We start from the raw sequence: 21,635 nt of genomic DNA on the forward strand, positions 1-21,635 counted from the left end.
CACCTTTCAACCTTTATCTGACCCTTCCTATCATGCAAAGAGGAATCTCTCTGTCCAGGAACCGTTTAAACTAAACATACTCGCTGACATGGTCTAGCGGAATATTAACTATAAAACACACTATATGGGTTAAATATGCTACAATCGAGTCGCACGCTAGACGCTCACAAACTCCGCCGTAAATACACATCTTATGCGCATGAGACGCTGGTGCGTCCCTTACACAACCTGCGGGGATGTGTACGCACAGGGGACCGAGTGCACGAGCAGCGTGCATGTGCATGGAGTTAGTGCAAGGCATACGCATCATAATATTTTTCAACTTTGACAGTCCATCCTTTGGCAGTCAACAATAACTGCCACTTATCTAAACAATTAAGCAGAAAAATATATAATACAATAAAATACCTATAAATGATTGGGTGTAGGGAGGAGAGGAGAAGGTGGGAAATGTATGACCTAGTGGGATAGTAAAAGCATGTATGTATGAAATTCATGTCTAGGGGCATGAATCATCGTGCCGTACATGTTCTAAATAAGCTTCGAGGTAGTGCGAAGTATACATTGAATCCTTCTTATCCCGTATTAAGGGTCTGTAAGTGGACTAACAAACTCTACCGAACTCTTTTCGGCTTTTAGTTCCAACAAATAGGGTGCACATTAGTTGATGATACATGGAGGGGGAAAATATGTGAGTGCTAATATGTGTACCTATATTACCTGTCGTCTATGTGTGTCACTACCTGAGGATCGTAGAGATGAATATAAGAAAAATGCGTTATAAATGCATTCATATGATAATGTATGTAATTGTCCATGGATGTCTTGTTGATGTCTTGTCCGGGTTGCTGTATCTTTGCTGTAAGTGGCAAGCAAAGTTTTTCAAGTGTCCATAGAAAGTTAAAGTCTCTAAAATTTCATCAAATGTCTGTATAAAGGGTCATCAAAATCTTCTTCCGAGTGGATGTCTTTTTACATTGGAGAAAAACAAAGGAGAAACGGGTGAAAGAAACGGACCGTGGAATCACGTCTTATCACAACATTGTCTCGATTGATGGGTCATAAATTAAACCAGTTGTTGTAACAATGCCCTCGCTCCTCAAACTCATCAATTTGGTACTGCGCTTGCAATGCATTAAAATCCGAACACATCTAAATATCAAACCAATCATTATGACAACTCCTAGTATACACAAGAGAAATTTCCCTACATTCACGATAACATTTTGAGCCCATTCTCCTAAACCTGAGAACCAATTGCGTGGGTTCAACCATGAAATCCAGCCGGTCAGTTCATTAGTTCATTACTCACAGCAGTTAGGGTAAGGTTGTGTCTCCTTCGGAATTCCCACTTCAATTGCAAGATATCGTCCATCTTTTGATCTATGACCTCGGTTGGGTCATCAGTGCTGTTTGTGATATACGTACAGCATTTCACACCATATTGAGTTGCTAGGCTGACACAATACCTGCCTGTCACCGCTGTGATGTAATTGAGAACCATCCTGTGTTGGATCAGTTCCATTTTGTAAGCTTGCAATTCCCTCCCAGTATACCTGAAGGTGTCATCATACATCTCGGTGATATTGTCTATCAGGTTCGCTAGCGCATTAATATACCTAAAATTTATAACTCCTCTGGCGGTACAGGTGATATCTAGCGCGAGTAGGAATTGAATCCAGGTGGATTTGTGAATCAAATCAGAGGCTGCGTGCTCTGTCCTATCTATAAGGTGTCTTTTAACGATATGTTCATAGTGAGTGTAAGGAGCTTGGGCATTGCGGTGAACGTCTTTCATCTTATCATGGGTAATGGTCATTACTTCTGGCAACACTCTTCCAATGTAACACAATCCCTCTGAGTTTGGGGCAAGCCACTTATACGCCTTCCTCCCACATATGAAATATGCTTTATCGGGGAGGACATATGGGACAGAATATGACATCACTATATTACAAACCTTCCAGGTGAAAAATCCTATCCCTAACTCTCTCATCTGTTCAGTACACATATCAGGCTGTATGATATGCGCACAGTATCCTGGTGATACTTCTCCAACCCGCATGGTCCTACTTCCTAGAGTGCACCTATACCGAAAATGTCTCCCACCGTCGGCTATTTGGCGTATAAGTTCTGAGTCTACGGGCATTCTGTCGGCTCTGTGTGAAAATGCCATGGTTTGGTTATTCCATGTCACTTCCCAATTTCCCGGTTTTCGGGGATTGGAAATGTTGAAACATACTATCCACATGATATTGGTGGGGCTTCAAACTAGGAGGTCTGGAAATATTAAATTTCTTGTCCACCGGTCTCCCACCCCTTAATTCAAGTACCTCATCTATTGCTAGGGGATACGGTACTAAACCTGACTGGCTCTGACCTTGAGTTACTTGTGAGCACACCCAGCATTCTGTTTGGTTTAAAACCTTACCCACTAATGAGTGATAGTCACTCAATGGATGACGGTCCATATTGATATTAAGGCTGGACTGACATCTCTGGATGCACCCGTCCTCAACTATATTTTCACAATTTCTACAGATACAGTTCTCTTCAGCTAACAATCCTTCACAATGTCTCTTAGTGTCTAGACTACCAGATCGTTTTCTGATACTCGCCTTTGCACGGTGATTGTGTTGCTCTCGGAATTCTACGAATCTATCCTGGTCATCAGAACCCATTCCAGATCCTTTCTCGACCTCACTGGTACTCTCACCGAAATAGACTGCTCTGGTCAATAACAGGGTCAACAGGAAAATCCGGAACATAGTCTCTTGGGGTAAGTCCATCTTGCAGGAGGAGAAAGAAAGAGTGGTAATGGGAGGTAAAGAAAATAATAGAAGGGAAAGAAAATTGTTACGATAACCGCCTCTAGTCTTTTTGTTCTTCTTGCTCAGATGCCGTCTCAACAGTGCTGCCTCTCAGTCTTCCCAAAATGAACACTCCAGTGATACGATATTCTTTCTGAATCAGCGACCTTTCTGTAAGGAGCATAAATCTTGCATTACCATTTGTTTAACTGTTGTGTGACATACCATCCGTACAACATGACAAAACAGAAAGAGAGAAAATAATGGAAAACGGGAAAAATTATCAGATTTCCGTTCACCTTCAGGCTGTCACACCAACATGTCCATCGGTATCTCTGCACAGTCTCCCCCACCAGTATTTCCACTCTGCACCCTCTGTGCATAGCCAGGCACAATGATGCTGGTAAGATATACTGGGGTTGGGCAGACCTCTGAAAAGACCAAGTAGACATGTGACGTTTGAGCTGTAGTTCTGCTGGTGAACGTCAGAGATGAAAAGGAAACATTTAAAGATAAACACAGAGTTCACCTGGCCGCCGTTGTGTCTACAAGGAATGACCTACCAATTACATCGACTGTAATCTCAGGCTTACTATCAAGGCTAACAATCAACTTTACTGGCTGCAAATTACAGGTGCGGCCCAAAATTTTTCCTATATGATCCCTGATTACAATTACGTGTGTCATAACTTTGCTTGTGTTCTTGTCTATGAGGTCTGACTTTATGTGGGCTGTTACAGTTGCTGGCATAATGCCCTTCCCTTTTACACAGATAACAAACCCTTGGCTTCCTCCATGTGCCAGGGGCTCGGGGTTTTGGTCGATTTTATGCCTCTTCTAGTGCTTTGATGCTCATCACCATCAACCGCTCTCCCTGTGCTTCCCTGGTTCTTTGGATATTACGGTCATGCTCGATAGCGGACTCTCTTAATGCAGCCACCGAGATACCTCTCCAGTTAGGTTGAGTGGTCTGTACCCTTGTTCTCAACATTTCTTTTAAACCTTCCATTAATACGGACACCGCTACCTCTCTATGATGTACACTTTCCTCAATGTCCGCGATCCCAGTGTATCCAGCCATTTCCTGCAGTGCTTGATGGAAATAATCAGAAGCAGTTTCACCTTCTTTTTGTCTAATGGAGAACATTTTGTTCCACTTGACAACAGTTGGGAAATATACTCCTAATTTCAGGTTGATCTGTTTAACATTTTCCTGATTGTATTCCTCAGTGAGAGGTACTTCTGCGTCTAACTTACAATCAGTGATGAATTTCGCAGGGTCAATATTGGAGGGTAGACATACCCTCAGCAATGTCCGCCAATCTTTATTATGGGGTTCGCAGCGTTTCCTAGTTCTTTAATAAACATTTGGCATGCGGCTAGATCTTTCCTGGGATCAGGAAATTCAGACATAATTGTCCTTAATTCTGTCCGGGACCAGGGGCAATGCATTGCAATGTTCCTGACGGGAGTGACTCCCAGAGCGCCAGTCTTTCCATTTGGGACTGCAATCACCCTGACAGGATTAAGTTCAACTACACCATCTTGTGTTGACTCTACAATGTGAGGTGCAATTGTCTGTGCATAATATACAATACCGTACTTACCTGTGGACACGACCTCACCTGACCCTCCGTTAGGGGGCTTTACTACTGCCTTTACCGATTGGGCCATGCCCACCTGGGTGTCTTGTATGGTGGCTGCTGGAGAAAGTGCCGACAGCGTGCTGGGCTCACTTTCTTGCTTGTAATCCTGAGGGAAGTTTAACATGGAGTGCAACTTGCACGGGTTAGAATTTGTACGTTTATCAGTTTTACTCCTATCGTCATTAATACATTTATTACGTTTACTCTTATTGTCATTAATACATTTATTAAGTGCACTATTATCATCATATACCAGTATGCCATTCTCTGTAGCCATTGTTTCTCCAGTTGCCATCAGTTTCCTGCTAGGGTTGGAACCAGCTGTGTACGCTAATTCCCTCTGTATATCACTTTCTCGTTGCCATAAATGTAAACAGTTTGTGTGTCTGATCCTTTGTTTTTGGGACTTTATGAGACAGATCCTAAGCCTTAGATTATACAATACCTCTGAGTCAAACTACCTATCCCAGGAAATGGTGCTTTATCCCCCACAGTCATTCGTGTCCATTCATCACAAAAGGTCTCAGTGTGGGGACCATACTTCCCCCACATTACTAACCGAGCTGACCCCCGGGGTCTGAGCTCTGCAGTCTGAACCCTAACTGCTAAATGTCCCTGTGTTGTGCACTTGGCTTCCGGTGTGGACCTTTTTAACACAGAAAACTTCCTAAAATGCACAAAACACAGTAGTCCACGGTGGAAGTTCTCAAAGCTCTTCCACCAGCTTCTTCTGCTCCGGGTATCCCCGGTCCGCCTACTAGCAGACACGTATAGCCGTTGCAGGCCCTACCTCTAGAGATTTTCCTGAGAAACCAGCGAAAATTCCCTAAACTTTTGCTTTACACAAATCACGCTTGCATGTGCTCCCTACAACGCGTATGAGGACAAGATTTACGCACAAATGTGCAACCTCATATCATGTTGCATCATGGGTTTACACCTACAACCGTGCGGTCCAATCGTACCACTTATAGATACTTGTTATCTATAAATGGTAGGATCATTAGAGTCTCCCTACTGTGCTCCACAACAGCCGGCGCGTAATACCACGAAAACTTTATCACACTCCATTGCACGTGTATACCTGGACCGTGCTCGCACGTTTTCACCTAGACCGTGCTTCACCAAGATTCACCAAGATCACCAAGACCACCAAGCGGGGTTCAATACACTCATACCTTTTTCAGCCCACACTATCATTCTATAGTTTTCTGATCAGAAAAATAATTTCCTGTTAACTGATAGCTTTCCCCAGAGGTAATACAGAAAAAAAGTTTTTTTAAACTAAATATTGGATACTGATCAATTTGTGCTATTATCTCGTGGCTACCTTCTCGCCTAAACTGAAATAATGCTATTGTGTGATTTGTATTTAGTGGGCGTATCTGTACCACGTTGCGTAATATACGCCACGTGTGTAGGCCTTTGCGTTGCGTACGCTGTCTCGCACGCGGTCCAAGACACGTGTACACAGGCCGGATACGTCCGCAGTAACACAAAGAACACGCTTCTATAAATGCAAGCGATATTTAACTATAATCGCTTACCACACACCACACAGTATCTCCTGTGTAACCCTTTATAACTGGGCCAGTCTACGTGTGTGTTTTATACTTACTCCCTTAAATATTACTTTATATTGTTAACTAAAATAGCAACAAATTTTCTCAGCACGTGTCTAACAATCAATTGCTAATGGCAACAAGCGAGTAGATATGCGAAAGTACATAAATGAAATACAGGTGTATGTATGTGTTACGTATGTTGCGTGCGCAGTTGTCACCAAACAGAAATTTTAACAGATTTAAAACAATAGCTTTACGTTCTTACCTTACTCAGATCCCACCAGCATCCCTACAAACCAAGCGGAGCAGACGCTTATCTAATCAGCACTACTGTATCCACGACCACCAAACGGCTAACAAGGGATACTACCTTCCCGCCCTTTGCTGATAGATTAAAGTCTGGCTTGTCCTGCTGGGCTGCGGATATGAGGAGAACCGGACGAGCCCTCAATTGATAACTTCAATTATTACCTTAAAACATAAAGCTATACACTATTACCGTGGAGCCGCTATGGCCGCTAGACTTATTACACACACAACGGACTAAGTACGCTATTTGCGTACTGAGTACCGTGAGGGTACGTACTTAGCGTAACAGACACTACGCCGTAGGCGCGACATACGAGCGACTCGTACGCTCATGGCTCGCGTTTCGTACCTAGCACGCTATTGGCGTACCGAGTACCGTATTGATACGCTAACAGCGTATCAATCGCTGTGCCGTGGACGTGAAACATGAGCGGCACGGACGCTGATAGAATGATATACAGTAAACCTTGTTAACTAGACACAGTAAGAATATGCTTAAACTCTAAACCTTAGTAATCAAATAGTATAACGATGTAACACTTAAAACCTTTAACAATGTGCATGCTGTTTGAGCGATTAAGACGCTAAGAGAGCCCAATGCAAGAAAGTAAAAAACACAAGACCGAGTTTGGATTTAAAACCCCAGCGGCTCTAACACCGCCGAGGATTGTTTAGAGTAAAAGGGGAAAAACAGTACAAATTATACACTACAAACTAACATAGAAATTTAACAAAATAACAGAGAATAAAACATATAATGGCGAACAATTGCAAACAAAAGCGGACAAATGGAAACATATGGTGAACAAAGTGGATAACAAAATGGCAACAGAGAAATATACATACGTGGGAATGATTCGCAAGCGCAACCTGGAGTCCAGTCCTCAGCATTCAGAGAGAAAGCCTTCAGAGAGATTGAACTGACCAGGCAACAGTGGTCTTTATATACACAATACAATGGTATCAGTAATCTCATTGTTCATTGGACACAGGAATGTGTCTCTACATTACAGCAATGGTCATAGGTGGATTTGAACAGGTGGGCTGTGTCTTTCCCCAACTGCTCTGGTGGGAGGTATCCTCAGGATTCCCGCTGCATGTGTAATTGACAGCAAATACAGTTAATGTTCATAAACTACATCTGTACATAACTATTCGCAGGAGCGAGCGATCCTTTCCTAACTAACATCGGAATGTTACCCTTAACATACCCTACAGCTGGATACTAGATACCACCTTTCAACCTTTATCTGACCCTTCCTATCATGCAAAGAGGAATCTCTCTGTCCAGGAACCGTTTAAACTAAACATACTCGCTGACATGGTCTAGGGGAATATTAACTATAAAACACACTATATGGGTTAAATATGCTACGATCGAGTGGTACGCTAGACGCTCACAAACTCCGCCGTAAATATACGTCTTATGCGCACGAGATGCTGGTGCGTCCCTTACGCAACGTGCGGGGATGTGTACGCACGTGGGACCGAGTGCACGAGCAGCGTGCATGTGCATGGGGTTAGTGCAAGGCATATGCATCATGATATTTTTCGACTTTGACAGTACATTGCGATCCGCTATCAACAGTGTATCGTTGTATTGGCCACCGTGGGTGAGAGCGAGTGGAAGGCACTCAGGTATACTTCTACCGTCTACTTATATTGAGTATTTTGGTGTTTGTGGGAATTTTTTTAAAGATATTAGAAGAAACCCACAAATATGGGAGCCAGTTGCTCAAGTAAGAGACGTTTAGACAGGGTTCAGGCAGAATTGTGGCCAAAAGGCTCAGCAAGGTTTATCATGTGTGAAAAATATGGTTCACACACAGAAGTTTTATGCAATGAGTGGATATGTATGACTAACAATGATAGGGAACCATTCAGTAGGGTGGGCAGCTTTGAACCAGAGGTATTACAGAACTTAAGGTTAAAGATATGTCTGATTAAATCCAGAAAACAAAGGATTAGACATAATGATTGTTTAAAATTATGGCAGCAAGAGGGCGATATGCAAAGGGAATTAGCTCGTGCAGCAGGTTCCAAACCTAGCGGGAAAACAATGGCGACCGTACCACCACTACCGTATATTGCGGGAGAGAAGATGGCTACAGTCAATGGTATATCCGTATAATATAGTAGTATGTAAAAACAATGTATTAACCCTAATTATTTTTTTTGCAAGATGTATCCTGTTTTTTTTTTAAAGTCTTTTCAAGGTTATAGGTCACAAGAAGATGATGGACTTGCTGGCAGATCAGTTCATGTATTTATTTCCAGAGAGAGAGAGACATAAGATGCATTGGAGGGAATGGTAATTGTATCGCTGGCCTGTAACTGTAATTGTATGTAACTGTATGTTTTAACTGCTTACTGTATGAGTTGTAACTAAAGGTATACTGTACTTTTTAATATATATATTGAATCTATATCTTTTTTTTAATAACAAATATATCCAGCCAAATCGCAGCTCTCCTCCAAGCAGTCACCTCGCTGCAGGAAACTCAGGTGGGGCCTGTCCAACCAGGTAGAGCAGTAACAATATTCCCCAATGAAAGAACTGGTGAGGTCACAGCTACCGGTAAGTGTGAGACAGTTCACTGCAAAGAGACAACAACACCTCACAGTAAACAGATTAGGAACGGAATGGTAGGATTACACCCTGTCTTGGAAGTAGTAACCCCCAATGGGGGAACCGATAGTCAGGGAATAATCCTCACCAGGAATAATGCAATGTATTGCCCGTTGCCCAGAGATGAGCTGCGATCAATCATTTCAGAATTCCCCGACCCTCGGAAGCACTTAGCCAGATGTCAGAAATTTTTCAGAGATCTGGGTAATGCGTATGAACCGACAAACAAACACTGGCGGATATTTTTGAAAGCGTGCCTACCCCCTAATATTGACACCCAAAAATGTATCACTGATTGCAGATTAGAGTTGGATAGTCTTATGACTGACAAAACACAATCAGGAGAACTTAGAGCAAATTAACATGCAACTAGAGTTGTATTTCCCCACAACTGTTAAGTGGAGAAAAAAAAAATTCTCCATAAAACAGAGGGAAAATGAAATGATATCTGAATACTTCTATCAGGACCTGCAAATAATAAATAGATACATGGGGGTATCAGATACAGGGAACGATGCGAATTACAGGAAGGTAGCTGTTTTTGTATTAATTGACGGACTCAATCAGACAGTAAGGGACAGGGTACAAACATTTTTTTCCCCTGATTGGAGAGGGGCCACAGTAGCTTGTCGTAGAGAGTGCGCGATTGAACACCATAAGAATATTGCTAGGCGTAGAGAACTGCAGGAGGAGAGGCTGGGGATTGAAAGTATACAGGCTCTTACACCAGAGTCTCATCAGCCTAAACCCCAAAAACCCTGGTGGTAAGAAAAAACAGAGAAATTGTTACATTTGTAAAAAAAAAAAAAAAAGAAAATTTTGCTAGAGATTGCAATAGTAGAGCACATAGCCAATATAGACCCCTAGACAGAGAAAACAAGCCACGTTATTAAATACATAGACGGGATCAAGGGACATATGGTAAGGAGTCACGAGCCATATAGAAAACACAGATTCGGTTAATGGGAAGAATGGAATAAATGCAACTTTACCCTTTTTGACAGAACTTACTGGGGTTAGGAGGAGGTCTCTAAACTTCTGCTTCTTTCTCTAGCAGAAGTAACCTCTAATTAATTTAACAGAAGTTTTGTTAGAGATGGTATACATATAGCGTGCTCCCGCCCAGGAAGCACAAAGTATGTGAGATACCCACAAAGACTAAGGTTGCATTTCGCTGTTCTAGATACATGTCCATCACAGGTAGAGGAAATTATCTCAAAGATACCGTGTTCCCTATGAATTTAGAATGGACAGGACACTGGATTGATGGCTAGGATAGTCCCAGTAGAGATATAACACACATAGATTTTTTTTTGGGGGGGAGCAGACCGAGTAGAGAATCGTTCCCCTTAGTGCCCAATCCAGATGTCAAACTTTGTAAAATCTTCTTTGCCTCTACCAACTTATCTGTTACTAAACTCTATGTGATTTGTCTTCAAAGCTTCCTCTTCATCTCTTACGTCCACCGACAGGATTACAGTTCAGACGCCACAGGGCTACTCGGTCTTTCAGAGTTCTGCCCAAATCCAGTATATCTCACCAGCATAGGGACACCAGTATTAATGCAGTGTGCCTGGTCATGCACAAAGGGTGGAGAATGAGAATACTGGTGAAGGGAGACTGTGCATAGACACCGATATGCATGATGGCGTGACAGCCTGATGGTGAACGCAAATCTGACAATTTTTTTTTTTATTATTTCCTTTCTCTTTTCACTCTCCACAGATGGTTTACTTCACACAACTGATAATACACAACAGTTAAACACATTGAAATACAAGATTTATGTTCCCTACAGAAAGGCCGCTGACTCGGAGAGAATTCGTGACAAAGAGCAGAGTGTAGAGAACCTCGTATCATTGGAGTGTCTGTTCCGGGAAGGTTGAGAGGCAGGACTGTTGAAGGGCATCCGAGCACAGATCTAGAATGGTTGTAGTATCATTTTTTTTTCTTCACCTCCCCCTGCATTTTCCTGTCTTTTCCCCTTCTTATTTTCCTCCTTTCCCTAAACGAAATGGATTGATCACAGGAGACTGCGTTTCGGGTTCTATTGGTAACTCTGGTTTTGATAAGGACAGTTTGTTTTAGTGAGGGTCCCAGAGAGGTCGAGCAGAAGATCTGGAATGGGTTCTGATGGCAAGTATTAATTTGTAGGATCTCAGGATCAGCACATCACTTTAGTAAAGGCTGGCATCAGTAAGCGCTCTGGTAGTCAGGGAGTTTAGAGGCACTGTGAGGGGTTATTGTCTGATGAATATTGTATTTGTAGGAATTATGAGAATATAAGTGAGGATGGGTGCATCCAGAGATGTCAGTCCAACCTTAATGTCGACATGGACCGTCATCCGTTGAGTGATTACCACTCACTGGTGGGTAAGGTCTTAGACCAAGACAGAATGCTGGGTGTGCTCACAGGTACCTCAAGGTCAGAGCAAGTCAGGATTAGTACCGTACCCTTTAGCAATAGATGAGGTACTCGAATTACGGGGTGGGAGACCGGTGGACAAGAAATTCAATATTTCTAGGCCCCCTAGTTTGAAGCTCCACCAGTATCATGTAGATATATCCTTATTATGTTTTAATATTTCTAATTACCGAAAACCGGGAAATTGGGAAGTGACGTGGAATAACCAGACAATGACCTTTTCACACAGAGCTGATAGGATACCCATAGACTCTAAACTTGTACTCCAAATAGCCAACAGTGGAAGGTATTTTCGGTATAGGTATACTCGAGGAAGCAAGACCATGTGGGTTGGAAAAGTATCGCCAGGGTATTGTGCTCATATCATCCAGCCCGATACTTGTACTGAGCAGATGGGAGAACTGGGGATGGGTTTCTTTACTTGAAAGGTTTGTAATATGGTGATGTTATATTTTGTCCCCTATGTTCTCCCAGATGATGCCTATTTCATATGTGGGAGGAAAGCGTACAAGTGGCTTGCCCCGAGCTCAGAGGGATTGTGTTATATTGGGAGAGTACTGCCAGAGGTCATGACCATAACCCATGATAAGATGAAAGACGTTCACCGCAGTGCTCAGGCTCCTTATACTCATACTCACTATGAACACATCGTCAAGAGACACCTCATAGATAAGACAGAGCACGCAGCCTCTGATTTGATCCACGAATCCACCGGGATTCAATTCCTTCTCGCATTAGACATCACCCGTACTGCCAGAGGAATTATAAATTATAGGTATATCCATGCGCTAGCGAACTTGATAGATAATATCACTGAGATGTATGACGACACCTTCAGGTATACGGGAAGGGGAGTTACAAGCTTACAAGAAGGAAATGATTCAGCACAGGATGGTCCTAAATTATATCACAGCCGTGACAGGTGGGTACTGTGTTACTCTGGCAACTCAATATGGGGTGAAGTGCTGTACGTATATTACAAACAGCACTTATGACCCAACGGAGATTATCGATCAAAAGATGGACGATATCTTACAGTTGAAGTGGGAGTTCAGGAGGAAACACAGCCTTACCTTGGCGACTGTGAGTAATGAGCTGACTGGCTGGGTCTCATGGTTGAACTCACAAAATTGGTTCTCAGGTTTAGGAGAGTGGGCTCAAAATGTTATTATGAGTGTAGGGAAGTTTCTCCTTTGTATCCTGGGAGTCTTCATAATTATTGGTTTGATATTTAGGTGTGTTCGAATTCTGACGCGGCGCAAGCACGGCATAAAGTTGATGAGTCTCAGGAGCAAGGGTACTGTTATAGCAGCAGATTTAATTCATGACCCTTCCATAGAGACAGTGATATGATAAGGATTGCAAATGAATTTCATGGCCTGTTTCGTTCACCTGATTTTCTTTTGTCTCCCCCTCTGCCCAGATACATCCGTCCGGAAAAGACATCAGCCCTACCCAAGAATGTTTATGTAAATGTTTATGTGAATGTATTTTAGATATGTGTCTTATCTTCATCTCTACAACCTTCAGTTAATGACACACATAGTCGACAGGTGATATCCACATATACTAGCACTCACATATGTTCCCCCTCCATGTATCATCAACTAAATGTGCACCCCATTTGTTTTAACAAGAAGCCGAAAAAGAGCTTGGTAGTGTTTGTTGCCCATTTACAGACCCTTGATACAGGATTTAATGTATACTTCGCAATACCTCAAAGCTTATTTAGAACATATATGGCATGATTATACATGCCCCTCAGGCATGGATTCATACATACATGATTTTTACTATCCCACTAGGTCATACATTTCCTACCTACCATTCTCCCCCAACCATCCAAAACTTCTGTAGATATTGTGTAGATATTTTTCTGTTTAGTGATTAGATAGTGGCAGTTATTGGTGACTGCCAAAGGGTGGACTGTCAAAGTCGAAAAATTTAAAAAGTACACACATCACGTACGAACTACACACAGATGGCCTCAGCGCGTGTACTTGTTCTGCTGTGAATGCACATATTCGCAATTTGCGTATGGTCGCTCCCGTGTTCGTGCGCATCAGAGCGTGGTGTGGCTATTTACGGTAGAGTTTGTGTACGCATGGAGAGCCATCAAAACACGTTACATATTTAATCCAAATAGTGCACAAAGTACGCATAGTCTCCTTGCATCACATCAGAAAGTAATAGCTGTTTAGATGGTAGCAGAACAAAGGGATTCACCTTTACAGAATAGGAGGGGACAGAACAAGGTCATAAGGTGGGGTTTGGTATCCAGCTGTAGGGTATTTTAAGGGTAACATTCCGGTGTTGGTTTGAAGAAGATCACATGTTCCTGCGGATAGTTATCTGCAGAAGCAGAATATAGATATAAACTGTATTTACTGTACATTATGTATGCGGCAGGAATCCAGAGGAGACCACCCACAAGAGCCGTTGGGAAAGACATCGCCTACCTATTCAAACCGACCTATGACCTCTCCTGTACTGTAAAAGTGCATTCCTGTGTCCAATGGACAAAGGGATTACAGTATCCATTGTATTGCTTTTGGAAGAATTGTATAAATAAAGCCTGCTGTAGCCTGGTCACACACAAGACTCACAAAGTTATCTATCAGATGACCGGGGACCGGCTGGGTTGCGCAAGCTTGTCCACTCAAGTATGTACCATTGAATGTAGCCATTTACTCTGTTAAATTGTATTGTATTATTTGTATTGTAACCCCCTTTCAGCAATAATCCACTGTGGTGTCGGAACCCAGCGGTAAAATCACAGTTGGTGTCGTGTCTTCATCGCCCTGCTAAGGTTTAAAGTGTTTTTTCATTGCATTGCATTACTGTGAAGGTTTAAAGTGTATCTCTGGGTGTGTGCGCGCTGTGTGTACTTTGTACCTCCAGCGCGGCGTTTGTACGCTAAGTCCGTACAGGGATACGGGACTCCGTACGCAAACACTGTATAAAGTACGTAGTGTGTGTACCAGGTTTAGCAGCCGCAACGGCTCCATGGTAAAGTGTATTCTAAGTGTGTATAAGGTATAGCTTTCATTCCTGTTAGATAATCGACATTATCAGATCGCAAGCACAGAGTAGTTTCTGAGCTACTCTGAAACTGCACAAACTGTTTTTGCAGAGCTCGGCTGCACATGCGTTTGCACTTCTGCTAACCTAAAATACATTCCCCAGTGGGCGGCGGCATAGTGTTTGCACGGCTGCTAAAACTAGCCAGCGAGCGATCAACTCGGAATGACCCCCAATACCCCATAATGACAACGTTAAAAAAGTATTAAAGATATATTAAAGATGTGTGTGGACCAGGACCGGCGCTTACCGCTCAGCAAAGGGATGCAGTGCAGGTAGGCGTCAGGAAGGATAGGTGCTCTCCCTACTCTGCATCCCCGCTGCTGAGTTCCCCTGCTGATGCTGCACCTGTCACACTCTATGACAGGCAGCGGCGCCGGCATCATGAAGCCACCTCTCCCTTCCCCTGTCACAGACTCACAGTGCAGAGTGCTGGGCGGATCTAAAAGGGGCAGGGCCAGCAACAGAAATCTTGGGGCCCGGTACAGTGATATCTCTAGGGCCCCCTCAGATTATATATATTTAAGCGCCTCAGAATTTGCTACACTATATAAGAAACTGTTAATAAATATATATATTTATTTCTCTCTGTCCTCCCAACTCCCTTACCCCATCCCAAAACCCTCTATCCCCTCTCCAAGCCACTCAATTGCGCTGCACTCCCCAGCATCCAGACTCGAACACCGCACAGCAGATACCATGCGGCCCTCATATCCCACCAGAGGAGACTGGCGCAGGGCACAGGAATCCTGGCCTGCATCTGCGCTGGACTCGGAAGAGCGGGCACACACTGGCGTGGCACAGTCACTGTGTGTGAGAGGCTCCTGTCACTCTGAGGCTGCGCCCACACCACCTACAGCCTGCTCCCCTATTTGGACAAGTGTTATGCACACCAGTGCCTGCAGGAATGTACTGGTGTCTGAACTGCTATCCACACCAGTGCCTGCAGGAATGCACTGGTGTCTGAACTGTCATGCACACCAGTGCCCGCAGGAATGCACTGGTGTCTGAACGGACAGGGATGCAAAACAAATGAACTCACAGGCAGACTGGGGAATATGACATTACGTACACAGAAGTTGATAGGGTAACAAAATAAACACAAAGTGAACAGAGAAGCCCAGAGGCTAAGAAACTGGGTGTCTCCCTATTATTAGGAATGCTCAGATGAAAAAAACAAGATGTTGTGTTTTAATACGTAGAGAACCCGAAATGCTGTTGCTAATGGCAACAGCAAAACCCTAAAGGGTTACCAACGGGTGTGGCAGTAAACTCCTTGGTCAGAGATGGAATGATAGACACAAGGAGAGTCTCCACAATCCTAATCTTCACTTGCAGTGCATAGGTTCAGCTTACTGCCACTAAACTGAATACCTAAACACCTTGCACAGTGAGACAGGATTTAGGCAGGCAGTCTGAGAATACAGCCGCAAACCTGCTATGTTCACAGAGTAGCAAAAGAACCCCAGCAGGTTAAACGACTGACTCAAGTCTTACTGCTAGGTCTGGATTGGCAGAGTGTAGTACCAAATCCCCAGGCCTATTTGCAGTAAGCAGCAACAAATACAAAGCTACACAGTACTGGCTAACTTTCAGGAACTGACTAACCAACAAAGATTCAGCAGCATCTGCTTAACCTGAGAAGAGGCCTTATAAAGCAGGTGCTGTCCACGCCCCACTCAGACCTCACAGACTGTGAGCACAAAAACCAGCATCGGATCCCCTGCCGTGCACAGAGCCTGTAACCACTGCACAGCAAAAGACCCGAACCGGAGTATCAGCTGTGCTCAGGTTACTCCGCTAGCACTTGTCTCCCGGTTGCCATGACGATATGGCAGCACAGGGCAGGAGACCCTAACAGTACCCCCCCTCTGACGAGGGGTCAAAGAACCCCTACCACCGGGTTTATTGGGGAACTGCGAGAAGAAAGAGCGTATCAGTCTGGGGGCATGAAGATCACAACTGCGCACCCACGACCGCTCCTCCGGCCCATACCCCTTCCAGTGCACTAAAAATGACAGCCGACCCCGGACCATCTTGGAGTCAAGAATCCTTTCAACAACAAACTCCTTCTGGCCACGTATCAGAAGAGGAGAAGGTCTTCCACTGGAAGAAGGATTACTAATCGCCCGTTTTATAAGGGAACAATGAAATGTTTTATTGATACCCAAAGAACGGGGCAGGTCTAACTGAAATGCCACCGGATTGATTACCCTGGTGATCTTATAAGGGCCGATGAACCGGGGGCCTAACTTATGAGATGGCTGTCTCAACTTCACATTCTTGGTAGACAACCAGACGAAGTCTCCTAATTTGAAGCTGCAGGGTCTTTTCCGCTTATCAAAAACCCTTTTGGTCACTAATGACACAGACACAAGGGCTTTCTTCACTTTCCTCCAAATACCTCAAAGGACAGAAACCACAGAGGAACCACCAGGCGTGGAGTCCAGGGGGTCAAAAGAATTGGCCTTAGGATGATGCCCATACACACAAAGGAAGGGAGAGATCCCTGTAGCAGAGTGAGCCGCGTTGTTATAGGCAAACTCCGCCATGGACAGATGAGCAACCCAATCAGTCTGACACTTGGAGACATAACACCTGAGGAACTGCTCCAAGGACTGGTTCACCCTTTCAGTCTGCCCATTAGACTGCGGATGGTAGCCTGACGACAAGCTGACAGAAATCTGGAGATCGGAACAAAATGCCCTCCAGAATTTGGCCACAAACTGGGATCCGCGGTCAGAGACCACATCAAGTGGCAACCCGTGGAGACGCACAACATGCAGCATAAATAATTCAGACAGGCATCTGGCTGATGGCAGCCCAACCAGTGGAACGAAGTGCGCCATCTTCGAAAACCTGTCAACGACAACCCAGATGGCTGTCATCCCCGAGGATTTGGGCAAGTCCACCACAAAATCCATTGAAATGTGGGTCCATGGCTTAGATGGGATAGAGAGTGGATGTAATGGGCCAACAGGAACCCCTCTAGGAGTCTTATTTCGGGCACAGATGTCACATGCCCGAACCCACTGATCCACATCCTTAGCCACCAAGGGCCACCACACCGCCCTAGATAGCAACTCCCGAGTTCTGGCAATACCCGGGTGACCTGCCGACTTCTTGGCATGGAATTCCAGGAACACTCGCTGTCTTAACCTAGGAGGTACAAACAAAAGACCTACCGGAAGGTCTGGAGGAGCCTGCTCCTGTGCTCTAAGGACTAATGACAAGAGGTCCTGGGTAATGCCCACTTTAATACATGATGGGGACACAATGGGCAACGGCTCCTCGGTGGTCTCCTGGATTGGAGCAAAACTCTGTGAGAGCGCATCAGCTTTGATGTTTTTTGACCCAGGGCGATATGTTATCAAAAAATTAAAGCGTGCAAAAAACAAAGCCCATCGTGCCTGCCTGGCATTAAGACGCTTCGCTGACTCTAAATATGCTAGATTCTTATGGTCGGTGAGAATTGAGACCACAAACTTAGCCCCCTCAAGCCAGTGTCTCCACTCCTCGAGTGCATCCTTAATAGCCAACAATTCCCGGTTACCCACGTCATAATTCATCTCGGCAGGCGAAAATTTACGGGAAAAGTAAGCACAGGGATGAAGGCGATTATCAGACACTCCCATCTGAGAGAGCACTGCCCCAATACCCATCTCAGAGGCAGCCACCTCCACCACAAAAGGACGCTCTGGATATGGGTGTCGCAGCACCTTGGCCGAGACAAATGCCCTTTTGAGACGGGCAAAAGCCGCTTTAGCCTCACAAGGCCAGTGAGCAACATCCGCCCATTTCTTAGTGAGTGCCACCAAGGGCGCCACTATAGACGAAAATCCAGCGATAAATCGTCTATAAAAATTTGCAAAGCCCAGGAAACGCTGAAGCGCCTTCAAACTAGTGGGCTGCACCCAATCCAGGACTGCCTGTACCTTGGAACCCTCCATTTGGAATCCTTCTGGGGAGATAATATATCCTAGAAATGCGATTTGCTGAACTTCAAATTCGCACTTCTCCAGCTTCGCCCCAAGCCGGTGGTCTCTGAGTTTCTGGAGGACTATGCGTACATGCTTCCGATGTTCCTCCAGGGAATGGGAGAAGATTAGGATGTCATCTAAGTATACAACTAAGAATCTATCCAAATATTTCCTGAGTACATTGTTCATGAAATCCTGGAAGACTGCCGGGGCATTACAGAGCCCAAAAGGCATCACCAAATATTCATAATGCCCTGAGTGAGTATTAAAGGCAGTCTTCCATTCATCCCCCTCTCTTATTCGGATTAGATTGTACGCCCCGCGTAGGTCAATCTTAGAAAAAATGGTGGCAGTACGAAGCTGGTCAAACAAGACCGAAATGAGAGGCAGTGGGTATGAGTTTTTAATCGTGATACGGTTCAATTCCCTGAAGTCGATGCAGGGTCGCAACGAACCGTCCTTTTTACCCACGAAGAAGAACCCCGACCCAACTGGAGACTGTGAAGGTCTGATAAATCCCTTAGCCAAGTTCTCCTGAATGTACTCTGCCATAGCCTGAGTCTCAGGACGTGACAGGGAGTACAACCTGCTCTTGGGAAGCTTAGCATTTGGCAACAAATCAATGGCACAGTCAGAGGGGCGATGGGGAGGTAGTTCCTCTGCAACTTTTTTGGAGAACACGTCCGCAAAATCTGCATAACACCCTGGCAATCCTGGCAAACTTAGCTGCGAGAGCCTGACTGGAAGGCTCAAGCAACTCCTGAAACAATCAGTACCCCAACTAAGAATCTCCCCAGAGACCCAGTCAAATTGAGGATTGTGGGCCTTTAACCAGGGTAACCCCAACACCAATGGGGCAAAAGTACAGACAGTCACATAAAAGGACAATTTTTCAGAGTGTGTTGCTCCAATAAACAAAGAAATCTGGCTAGTGCAAGAGGTAATTTTACCTTGGGATAATGGTTCCCCGTATAACCCACAAATCTCAATTTCCGATGCCAAGGGTACTAAGGGAACAGAGTGTTTCAGGGCGAATTGGCGGTCCATAAAAACCCCGTCGGCCCCACTGTCCACAAAGGCCTCAGTCTTGACAGTTTGACCGAGGATCTTCAAGGTCACCGGAATGATAAAAGTCTTCTTGGGAAATTCTGACTTCTGGCCTGACAGGATATTTCCCATCACCCTCAGGCCCTGAAGTTTTCCGGCTTTTCTGGGCATGATACTACCACATGACCTTTATTCCCACAGTACAAACACAACCCCTGCTGTCTCCTCCGCGTCTTCTCACGCGAGGAGAGGCGGGTAGCCCCAATCTGCATAGGCTCCTCGGAAAATTCCTCAGAGTCTGAGGTTCCCTTGGGAAAGAAGGAAACCTCGGTCTCCCTTTCAAGCCTACGCTCTCTCAGCCGTCTATCCACCCGGATGGATAACTGCATGAGCTGATCCAAGCTATCAGGCAAGTGATATTGTACCAGTTGGTCTTTTATCTGGTTAGAAAGACCTCTTCGGTACTGGTGTCTCAGGGCTGGGTCATTCCACTGGGTATCATGGGCCAACCTCCGAAACTCCGTACAGTAAACCTCAACTGGCCTTCGCCCTTGCTTAAGGATCAAAATCTGAGCCTCGGCTGAGGCCGTCTTGTCAGGGTCATCATACAACATGCCCAGTGCCGTAAAAAAAGCATCAACACTTTTAAGCGACGGACAGTCAGGCTGCAACCCATATGCCCAGACCTGTGGGTCTCCTTTTAGCAAGGAAATCACTATGCCCACCCGCTGAATCTCCGACCCTGAAGACTGAGGCCTAAGCCGGAAGTACAGCTTGCAGCTCTCCTTGAAACAAAAGAACTGCGAGCGATCTCCAGAAAAACGATCTGGGAGATTTACTTTCAGCTCCTTAACCCCTGAAGGTGCTGTTGCTGCGGGAGTTCCGCCAGCGGCCTGGGAGGTGTGCATTTTAATGGACAAATCATTAAATTGTCGAGTCAGGACCTGCACCTGATCGACCACCTGTTGCAACGTATTTTGAGGGGTATGCTGCATATTCCCACAAAATTTCAACAGGAGTATTAGGCTGCTGAATATGTTGTGCACACCAGTGCCTGCAGGAATGTACTGGTGTCTGAACTGCTATGCACACCAGTGCCTGCAGGAATGCACTGGTGTCTGAACTGTCATGCACACCAGTGCCCGCAGGAATGCACTGGTGTCTGAACGGACAGGGATGCAAAACAAATGAACTCACAGACAGACTGGGGAATATGACATTACGTACACAGAAGTTGATAGGGTAACAAAATAAACACAAGTGAACAGAAAAGCCCAGAGGCTAAGAAACTGGGTGTCTCCCTATTATTAGGAATGCTCAGATGAAAAAAAACAAGATGTTGTGTTTTAATACGTAGAGAACCCGAAATGCTGTTGCTAATGGCAACAGCAAAACCCTAAAGGGTTACCAACGGGTGTGGCAGTAAACTCCTTGGTCAGAGATGGAATGATAGACACAAGGAGAGTCTCCACAATCCTAATCTTCACTTGCAGTGCACAGGTTCAGCTTACTGCCACTAAACTGAATACCTGAACACCTTGCACAGTGAGACAGGATTTAGGCAGGCAGTCTGAGAATACAGCCGCAAACCTGCTATGTTCACAGAGTAGCAAAAGAACCCCAGCAGGTTAAACGACTGACTCCAGTCTTACTGCTAGGTCTGGATTGGCAGAGTGTAGTACCAAATCCCCAGGCCTATTTGCAGTAAGCAGCAACAAATACAAAGCTACACAGTACTGGCTAACTTTCAGGAACTGACTAACCAACAAAGATTCAGCAGCATCTGCTTAACCTGAGAAGAGGCCTTATAAAGCAGGTGCTGTCCACGCCCCACTCAGACCTCACAGACTGTGAGCACAAAAACCAGCACCGGATCCCCTGCCGTGCACAGAGCCTGTAACCACTGCACAGCAAAAGACCCGAACCGGAGTATCAGCTGCGCTCAGGTTACTCCGCTAGCACTTGTCTCCCGGTTGCCATGACGATGTGGCAGCACAGGGCAGGAGACCCTAACAACAAGACAGCTCACATCCCTGCCGGGCACTAAGTGGCGTATCCTTGGGGCCCGGTACAGGTGTCCCCTTTGACCCCCTGTGTCGCCGGCCCTGAAAAGGGTGTGGAGCTACATGGGAATAAGGGGTGG

Source organism: Pseudophryne corroboree, chromosome 7 (genome assembly GCF_028390025.1).
Source record: "Pseudophryne corroboree isolate aPseCor3 chromosome 7, aPseCor3.hap2, whole genome shotgun sequence".
Lineage (NCBI taxonomy): Eukaryota > Metazoa > Chordata > Amphibia > Anura > Myobatrachidae > Pseudophryne > Pseudophryne corroboree.